Below are 10,168 nucleotides of genomic sequence, written 5' to 3' on the forward strand. Positions count from 1 at the left end.
ACCATCCATGAACTTACAGAATGCTTTGTCCACCACCGTGATATTCCATACAGCATTCCTTCTGACCAGAACTCATTTTACATTCAAAGAAATATGTCAGTGAACCCATGCTCATAGAAATTGCTGATCTTACCATGTTACCTACCACCCCAAAGCAGATGACTTTGATCAGCTAACTGAATGACCTTTTGAAGATTCAGCTACAGTACCAGCTAGGTGGAAATATTTCACAGGGCTGGGGCAAGGTTCTCCATAAGCCTGTATATTCTGAATCCAATTTATGGTACCACATATAGCAGACAACATATGGTACTGTTTCTCTGATTGATTCTGACTACCAAGGAAAAATTGAACTACTCCTTCTTATGTAGGTAAGGAAAAGTGTCTTCGGACACTTGCAATCCCTTCGGGTGTCTGTTAGCATTATCATGTCCTGTGATTAAGGTTAATGGAAAACTACAGCAACCCAATCCAAGCAAGACCATGAATGACCCAGATCCTTCAAAAATAAAGATTTAGGTCAGCTCACCAGGTAAACAAGACCATCTATGATCACATAACCAGTTATACAAATGAAGGCTGAAATTGATGAGTACTTTATTTTGTTATGACTAGGCTTGTGTGTATATATGCACATATTAAACAAATATCTATTTTACTTCCTCTTTCATTCCCTTACCATGTTATATAAGCTGCTTTGACTTTATATCAATATTTAAGTATTGTTCATTTTACATCATAGTATTTCATCATAGACTATCAGGAGAAGAGGAGACATTCTCTAACTTCTTTATCTTCTATTTTTGAGAAGGGATTCATTTGTTTTTGGTCATATACAGAATAGTTGTATCATGTTAGATAAAATTATAACCTGGTTCTTGACTTTATCTGTAGATTAAATATGGTTTATGAAGATGGATATGGGTGGACTTGTGATTGTTAATATTGTCAACTTGACTGGGCTAAAGAATTCCCAATTAGCTGGTCAAATATTATTTCTGGATGTGTCTCTAAGGGCGTTTCTGGGAGAGATTAGCATTTGAATCAGTAGACTTGGTAAAGAAGACCAACTCTTTCCAACGTAGAAGGGCATCATCTAACAAGCTGAGGGCCCGCATCTGTCTTTCCCTGTCCTCAGACATTGGAGCTCCTGGTTTTGAAGCCTCAAACTCTGGGACTTACATGAGCAGCTCACCCTCCAGTTTCCAAGTGTCTGACCTCAGATTGAGAATTACACCATCGGTTATGCTGGTTTTCAGGCCCCTAGACTCAGACTGAATTACACCATTGGTTTTCCTGATTCTCCAGCTTACAGACGGCATGTCATGGGACTTCTCAGCTTCCATAATTGTGTGAGTCATTTCATACACACATACACACACACACACACACACACACACACACACACACACACACACACACTTTCCTATTATTTTTGTTCTTTTGAAGAACCCTTGCCAACACAGTAACTCTGTCCAAATACTTTGCATTTTTGTCATGGTTTTGTTTCGTTTAGTCTCATCTAGTCAATATTTCAAAACTGATAAATGAAAAAAAAAGTACGTCTCTCAGGTGATTATATAGGACCCACGTACTCTGATTACATTGGAATTTTCTTTCTTCTGACTGATATGAATAGGTGCATAAAGAACTGGCTCATCTGCTTTTCAGTTTTTCTTTTTAAAGAGCATCATTTGTGCACTGCCACACATATTTTATTTTACACAGGAAAAAGTTGAAGCATATTCCACCTCAATCCACTTACCATGAGAATGTAGGGTTCTTTTAGAATATTTGTCTCTGAGTAACACTCACTGGGTCTCAATAAACTAGCTCAAATTGTCATAAGTTTACAATAGGTGTCATGTAGATGAAAGCTAAAATAGCAAAGTTTCTATATTTTATTTTAAAATCCCTTAGCAAAATCTTGAGTTTGTCCCTATATATCCTCTCATTCAATAGTTCACTACTTGTGTTCTTCAAAAGTGGATTTACATGTGTAGTGCAAGAAAAATAATCAGTAGTACTTTTTTACTACCCACGAGATTTGAGGAATTAGGAGAATTATTTTCAAAATTTCTGCACACCTGTGAGATTGTGTTATCTGTGAAAACACCTCTTTACATGCACATCAAAAACAAAAAACCTACTTAGAATATCTGGTTAATAGTAAAAAACAATGTCAAGTCATCAAAGAATGCAAATCAGGAGTAAGGAATAGATTACTGACTGTAATCTGAAATCTGGATGGAGTTCAGAGTTTAGGAGAAGCCTTGCAGAAATCAAACAGAAGGATCAGGAAATCAGGGGAGCAGCAGTATTTGTGACAGAAATCAGATGACTAGTTGAAAAGACTTGAAAGAGATGTAAGACACAGACTTCTCAAAGATCTGAAATTGAAGGAAAAATGCTTGGGACACCATCTATTTCCAGTGATGTCTTTCCATCTTCTCACCCTTGCTTTACGGGTTAAATGCAAGAAAGCAGCCTAATAACTTTTCTAAAACATTCTGACCTCACCAGAGGCAAAGAAGAGGTTACTGGCACTTTTAAGACCCTACCTAATTTGCATAACTGCCACTTGATGTGACGTCCACATGACCACAGTCATAGAGTTCTTTGGGATCATCAAATTTTTTTAAAAAGAAAGTATTTTTTAAAATAAAAGAATAAGAGAAAAGGATACCGCAGTTATATTTTGAGGTTTGACAAGAACAAGAGCTCTTGAAGTTCTGCATGGTAACAAGCAATATTTTATGAGGGTAACATATGCTTGCCAGTACTAAAAACAATTACAAATCAGTAATAAAGTCAGAATTTGACCTTAAGTTATAAAGAACATTTTTCTTTTGGCAAAATTTCCTTCTAAATTCGTATAATATTTAATTAACAGACCACAGTTTCCATTACAGGGTTCAAGTTATCTGTGTACGATACTATCTCTAACCTGCTAACAGAATAAAAAACATAAGGAAGAGGAAGAGAAAATAAGACTGAGTATTGTTCAAGTATGTCCAAAATTTGGGCACACCTGTGGGATTATGTGAGGAAAATGTGATCCATAGTTTGATAAATTAGATAATACTATAATCTTGCATTCGGCAGAAGGAAGTTCAGTTGATCTTCTTTAAATGGCTTTAGGGATTGTCGTTTGATCAATCTTGCAATATTAGGGCTTTCTAAAACCAGACCTATGTTCAGGTTACTCACTCCAATCTATGTATGTACTTAGAGAGCTAGAGAAAATTAAATTAGGAAGAAAGTTGCAACTTATATTTTTCTAACCCACTGTTGCAACACACACACACACACACACACACACACACACACACACACTCGGATTTCTTGCAAGGAAGAAGAGTAAATGTTTCACATTAGGAGACAGACATCTTAAACTCATAGACCCCAAGGTCAAGCAGGTAAAATCAAGACATAAAATGGCAAATGTATAAGTAAATACATACTCGATATGAATAGTGGGGACTTTTGGGACTGGAGGACTCATGTCTGTCCAAACAGAGCTACCACTGCTCACTCCAAGCCATTTAGAGCACACAGCCAGAGCTGCCAGCCTCTTGTTTTTCTATTCACGAGAAGCTAAAAGTCTGGATCTCTAAGTAAAACATCCAATTTTTAAATGTTGGCTTAGTTTTATGAAAAACACCATGCAGGCCAAACCAAACGCTGTATGGGCCAGGTTCAACCCTTAGGACAATAGTGTGTGAATTCTACCCTAAGTCATTGCTACAGAATTCGGGTATTTTGTCTGTGTATGTAGAATGCACATAGACGTCTATACTTGAAATCATAAAATAGTGTTGTTTGGCATAAAATCCAAATAAAAAAGTCAAAATCAGGTCAACATTGCTAGCCTAATGTTAGTTTTTATTGCAAAATACCTGCAAATAAGGGTTCACATTTGCAAAATGCTTTTCATTCACCTATAAGTCCTAAATAAGCTTCTCATTCTTTAAAAGAACCTATTTATTCTATGACGTGTTCCTATAAAATTTTCATTTAGAATAATTTAAGCTAATAGAACCTAATAACATGTGAACCCACCACCCAGATTCATAAAATCCTAGCATTATCACACTCACTTCACTTTAAGGTGCAGTTAACATTATAGGTACACTTAAACATTAAAGATACAGTATTGCAAAAAAAAAGGACAAACATATGGACTTCGCAGTCACTTGGATGGATTTAGAGTCAATCATACTCAGCGATCTATCACAGAAACAAAGAACAGAGAACCATATGTTCTCACTCATAAGTGGACCTTAAACAATTACCATAATACTATAAGACAGGGATTGACAGTAGTGGGAAACTGTCGGGGGAGGGGGGTGTGATTGGCAGTAGAGGGAAACTGCCAGGGGAGGGTGGGACACACCTCGTCAACAAGGGTACCTGCATAATCAACGTTTGTACAGCTGAATTGTGCCCCACATCTTTATAATAAAAAAAATTTTTTTAAAGAATCTAAATTTTTTAAAAGATACAGTATCACTAGGATATCCTTCAGCTTCTATTCTCTACCCTTAGTTTCCAGAAGTAGCAACTACTCTGAAGTTGGCATCTATCAGTCCCCTTTTGCCACATAGGTTTTGTGTTCATACATAATATGCAACACGGTATATTGATTCAAAGTTCATTACGTTTGCCCTGCAAATTGCTTTGTTAACTCAATAGCTTATTTGTAATTATGCCTGTATTGACACATACAATTGTCATTTGTTTTATTTTGTTCTAGTTTTAGCCTTGACTTGCTTGTTTTTATTTAAATTTTTACTTTGAGATAATTTTGGACATATGGAAAGCTGTAACATAGTAGAGAAAGTCCATGTAAACCTTTTATCCAGTGCCCTCTAATGTTAACTTAAGTAAACATAATGTGATTATCAAACCAGAATGTCAAACGCTGGTGAAATACTAATAATTATACTACAGACTTTATTTGAATTTCACCAGTTTTTCCTCAAATGCCCTTTTTTGTCCTGGATCCAATCAAGGATATCACATTGCATTTAGTTGTTTTGTCTTATCTCCTCCAGCCTGTGAGAGGTCCTCAGCCTTTCCGTGTTTTTCATGACCTTGACACTTTGGATCAGTACTGGTCAATTATTTTGCAAATGTATCTCCATTTGGATTTATTCAATATTTTCTGATAAATAGGGTACGGTTGTGTAATTTCAGCAAGAATACCATAGAAATATTATGTTCTCAGTGCATCATACTTATTACTGATGATGTTGGCATTAGTCACTTGATTAAGGGAATATTTCCCACTATAAAGATACATGTATTATTGATAAATATCTGGGAGAGATAATTGAGATGAAGTTATTCTGCTCTCCTCAAACTTTTTCCCACTGATATTTAGTAACAATTAGATCCAGGCTGTAACAATTATCACTGTGTCATTTGTCTAGTAATGACTTCATAAATCTTTCATTTTTCTACATTTGTTAATTGACATTCTTATATAAGGAGCAGCCTTTTTACCACCAATTATTGAATATGCTATATTTATACATGAATACATATAATTTTATTCAATAACTTATCTTATTATTTACTCATCAATATAAACTCATGTTTATTTATTTTATTCTATTGATTATGTAGTATAATAAAAATACTAGCATCATTCATTGTGTTGCTCAAATTTTCCACCTTTGGTCATTGGGAGTTCTGTCCAGTTGATTTTTGTGTCTTTTTGACATGACTCTGTGTTCTAAGAATTTCGTTATCTTCTGCCATCATGAAATATTCCATGCCCATCTTATATTTTTCCTGCCCCAGTTTTTAAATAAGCCCCTCCTCCAGAGAGCTTTGGGAATTCTTGCTTATCATTATTATTATTATTACTAGACCATGGCATTTAGAAACCAAGATATAGGTTTGTCTTTTTGTCTTGTTGCTAGTCTAAGAGAAAATCCCACTAGTGCTTTCTTTGTTTTCCTACTAAGTACAATGCTAGGACGGAAAATTCACATATTATATCCATATATTGATTAACAGGAAAAGGTTAGTTAAGTTTCAGATAAATCCATTGCATTTCTTCAAACATCTTCAGTATGGATAACCATTATAACTTGGGTTATAACAAAACTCACCAGCTTATTCTCCTTTATGTGACTCACAAAAGAAGACACGTCCAAAGATCTGATGAGTAGAACCAGATTTGCTGCTATTGCTTCCAAGTAGGCAAAAAAATCTAACTCCAAAGCACAATCATATTTATTTTCCTAAAACCTAGAACTGATGCTGAAAGCGAGATGATGCAGGAACAAAAAATGGCAGCAAGCACAGATGCAGCAGGTCATCTGGGTGGCCCCTCCATTTCCCAAGTCAACCCTGAGGGCACAAACAGTTATCAAAGATCACCAAGTTCCAGAGTTTTAAATCTTGCCAGTGCTGAGTCCTTCAAAGGGTTGAGACTTGAGGAAAAGAGACAAGAAGGAAGAAAACAGAATTGAGAGAGGGAGGGAGAGAGAGAGAAGGGAAACAAGTTTGAAAGAAGAAGGTAGAGAATGAGAAAGGAGAAAAAGATGGGTAGTGCGACAAGTTTAAAAACGCTAAAAGTTACTGACGTTCAAATAAACCCCAATGCTCTGCTCATAAATTTGACCTTAAATGTAATCTACATGGAATACATAAAGGGAGATTTCTGGTTTTGGAAAAAAGGGGAGAGCAAGGACCGTTTTTTATAGAAACAACATGAATAACACATGAATAGATTCACTTTATGTGCCCTGCTGGACGCCTCTGGACCACAAGGAATGCAACACTGCTAGTATCAGTATCTTAGAACCCCAGGGTTGTTATCATACTGACATTTAACACAGATACACATCCCTATCTTAACTAGTCATTTTGTTGCCAGCTACAACAGCATCTCATTTATCCCATTTCTACTTTACTGAGGTTCTTTTTTTTTCCTATTTCTACTTTTTGCTGTTTTTGTTATTCTTTGTCTATTTTGTCAAAATTCCTGGGAAAAAAATCACAAAAGCACGCCTCTCTGAATTTTGTATTTTCGACCGTCTCAAGTACTTTATGTAGTCACAAGTACTAAAATTAGCTGTGATTCTAAGCTGAGCACAGTTGCTGAATAATATGGAGAAAATGAAAATGAATGTAACATGGTCACTATTCCAGAAATTTGGTAAGTGGGAGAGACAGGCATTGTCACAGGTGATTAAAATTCTAGGATATCACAGAACTATTTGTTGAATGAAAGAGTGATAAAAAGAAGGATGAGGGAGCTTTGTGGAATAAAGGTTAATTAGGTTTTGTCATGGTAACTATGAGGAGTGTAATAAGGAGAAAGAATGAGTGTAATAAGGATAAGCCTCCGACAAAATCCAAAGCAGTTAAAAGCCAAAACGCTGCAATCATCACAGTTTCTTACCTACCTAATTAAACCCTAAGAAATACAACTCAGTGATATAGGATGGTCTATTCATCTCCGATGATGACACCAGAAGGACATTTTGGTTTTATTATATGTTCCAACATGGATTTTTCTTACTATTTGAATGATGCTTGGAAAGGTCTTATCTCTTTTTCAATGACCCGAGGTAGGTGTCCTAAATACATCATAAACATACCACAATGTAGTACAGACTATGAGTTCTATCATTAACTATTCACTGCCTATACATTAACATTGGCTTTTTTGAAATTGCCTTCTTTGAACTTAAAGGAAGTTCTAGCAGTAGAAAAGATGACTAAAAGACTGTCTTGTTGACCAAGAGTAGGTAAGTATTTGCATGGAGGCTGTAACTAACAGGGAATCTACCTGACAGTAGATACCTATTTTGGTAGTAAAGTAAGCTCTGTTTTCTCTAAAAACCCTTCTATTCATCTATAAAGTTTTACATCTGTTTATAATCTCAATGTCACCACAGTGAAATTATTTTATAAATATTTCTTGAATACACTTTAACCAGTACACATCTATAGTTTCAATTTAGGGCTTTCTTTCCATTTTTGCAAGATTCCTGCCTTGAATTTATCCTAAAGTTTTTATGCAAGCCTTTCTACTGTACCTAGAAGTCATGAGGACAAGAAGTTCAAAGAAGCATTGTTCTTGCTCGTGTCTAAAAATAGTTCTCCTTTTATGTACGTGTCAATCTTTTGTGACTTAAAAACAACATTATCTTCATTTTATATATATATAAATTTACACATATAAATTTATATATATATATATATATTACACTGGGTAGTGTGGAAAATTATTTTAAACATATCTTGCTACTATCTTCTTCTTTTTGAAATTCTTTTACTTTATTTTATTTTATTTCAATTAATGTATTTATTATAAAGATGTGGGGTACAATTCAGGGCTAGGTATATAAACATTGATCAAGCAGGTGCCCTTGTTGATGAGGTGTGCCCCTCCCTCCCCTGGCAGTTTTCCTCAACTGCCAATCCCTCCTATTCCCCTGAAAGTTTTCCACTACTGCCAATTGCTTTCTTATAACATTATAATTGTTCAAGTTCAGCTTATGAGTGAGAACATATGGAACTCTGTTCTTTGTTTCTGTGATAGATCCCTGAGTATGATCAACTCAAAATCCATCCAAGTTGTTGAGAAGTCCATATGTTTGTCCTTCTTTATGGCTGCATAATATTCCATTGTGTATATGGACCACATTTTTTTTTATCCAGTCCAGCTTCAATGGGTAACATGGTTGGTTCCATGTTTTTGTTATTGTGGATAGAGCTGCTTCAAACTGCTTTTTAACTCATCATCTGCGATCACTTACATTTTCTAAAAACAAAACTTTATTCTTTGTATTCATTTTTTAAAATAGTAATAACAGCAGAGTATTTATAATAGTTGGTTTCCCTTTTCCTTTAAAATGCATACCACATTAGTATGTCAACGTTTTAGACTTTTAAAAATAACTTCTCAATGGATAACCCCCCAAATTTATGAGAAAGCCAAGTATCTTCATTCCCAGTCCTGAGCAGATGACTGTGACTATTCCCTTAAATACACAAACACAACCCATTCAGGGTCCTTTTTTTCTTCCTGTAATTGGTTCCATCTTTTTGCTATTGTGAATAATGCTGCAACAAACACGCGTGTGCAGGTATCTTTTTGGCAGAATGACTTGAGTTCCTTGGGTATATTCCCAATAGGGGGATTGCTGGATCATATGGAAGGTCAATTTCCAGATCTTTCAAAAATCAGCACACTGTCTTCCAAAGAGGCAGCACAAGTTGACCTTCCCACCAGCAGTATGGAAGCATTCTCTTTTCTCTACATCCTCACCAGCATCTGTTGTTGTTTGTTTTATGAATGATGGCCATTCTTACTAGGGTGAGTTGGTATCTCAGTGTGGTTTTGATTTACATTTCTCTGATGATGAGTGAGGCTGAGCACTTTTTCATGTCTGTTGGCTGCCCGTATATCTTCTTTTGAGAAGTGTCTATTCATGCCTTTTGTCCACTTTTTAAAGAGGCTGCTTGTTCTTTTTCTTTTCGGTGCGTATGAGTTCCTTGTAGATCCTAGATGTTAGGCCTTTGTCGGATTAACAGTTGACAAATATATTTTCCCATTCTGTGGGCTGTCTCCCTGTTCTCTTGATGGTTTCTTTTGCTTTGCAGAAGCTCATTAATTTGATGAGGTCCTACTTGTCTATTTTATTTCTTAAGGTATTGGCCTTTAGGGTTCTGAAGAGGAATTGGTTCCCAGTTCCAATTTTCATAAGGGTGTCTCCTGCACTTTCTAAGATTCTTATACTTTGAGGTTTTACATTCAGGTCTTTGATCCATTTAGAGTTAATTTTTGTGTATTGTGATAGGTAGGGGCCCTATTTCAATCTTCTGCATGTGGTCAGCCAGTTTTCCCAGCACCATCTACTGAACAGGATCTCCTCTGGCAGTGGTGTTGTTGGAGACTTTGTCAAAGATGAGTTGGTTGAGAAATTGAGGTTTGGCTTCCAAAATCTCTATCCTGTTCCATTGGTCTATATGTCTGTTCTTGTACCAACACCAGATTGTTTAGATTACTGTAGCCTTATAGTAAAGTTTGAAGTCTGGAATTGTGATGCCTCCTGCTTTGTTTCTCTTGTTAAGGATTGTTTTAGCTATTTGTGGTCATTTATGTTTCCATATGAATTTCTGTATTTCCAGGTCTGAGAAG

This window comes from Carlito syrichta, unplaced genomic scaffold (genome assembly GCF_000164805.1).
Source record: "Carlito syrichta isolate Samal-C Ts95f unplaced genomic scaffold, Tarsius_syrichta-2.0.1 Scaffold307261, whole genome shotgun sequence".
In the NCBI taxonomy this organism is placed as follows: Eukaryota; Metazoa; Chordata; class Mammalia; order Primates; family Tarsiidae; genus Carlito; species Carlito syrichta.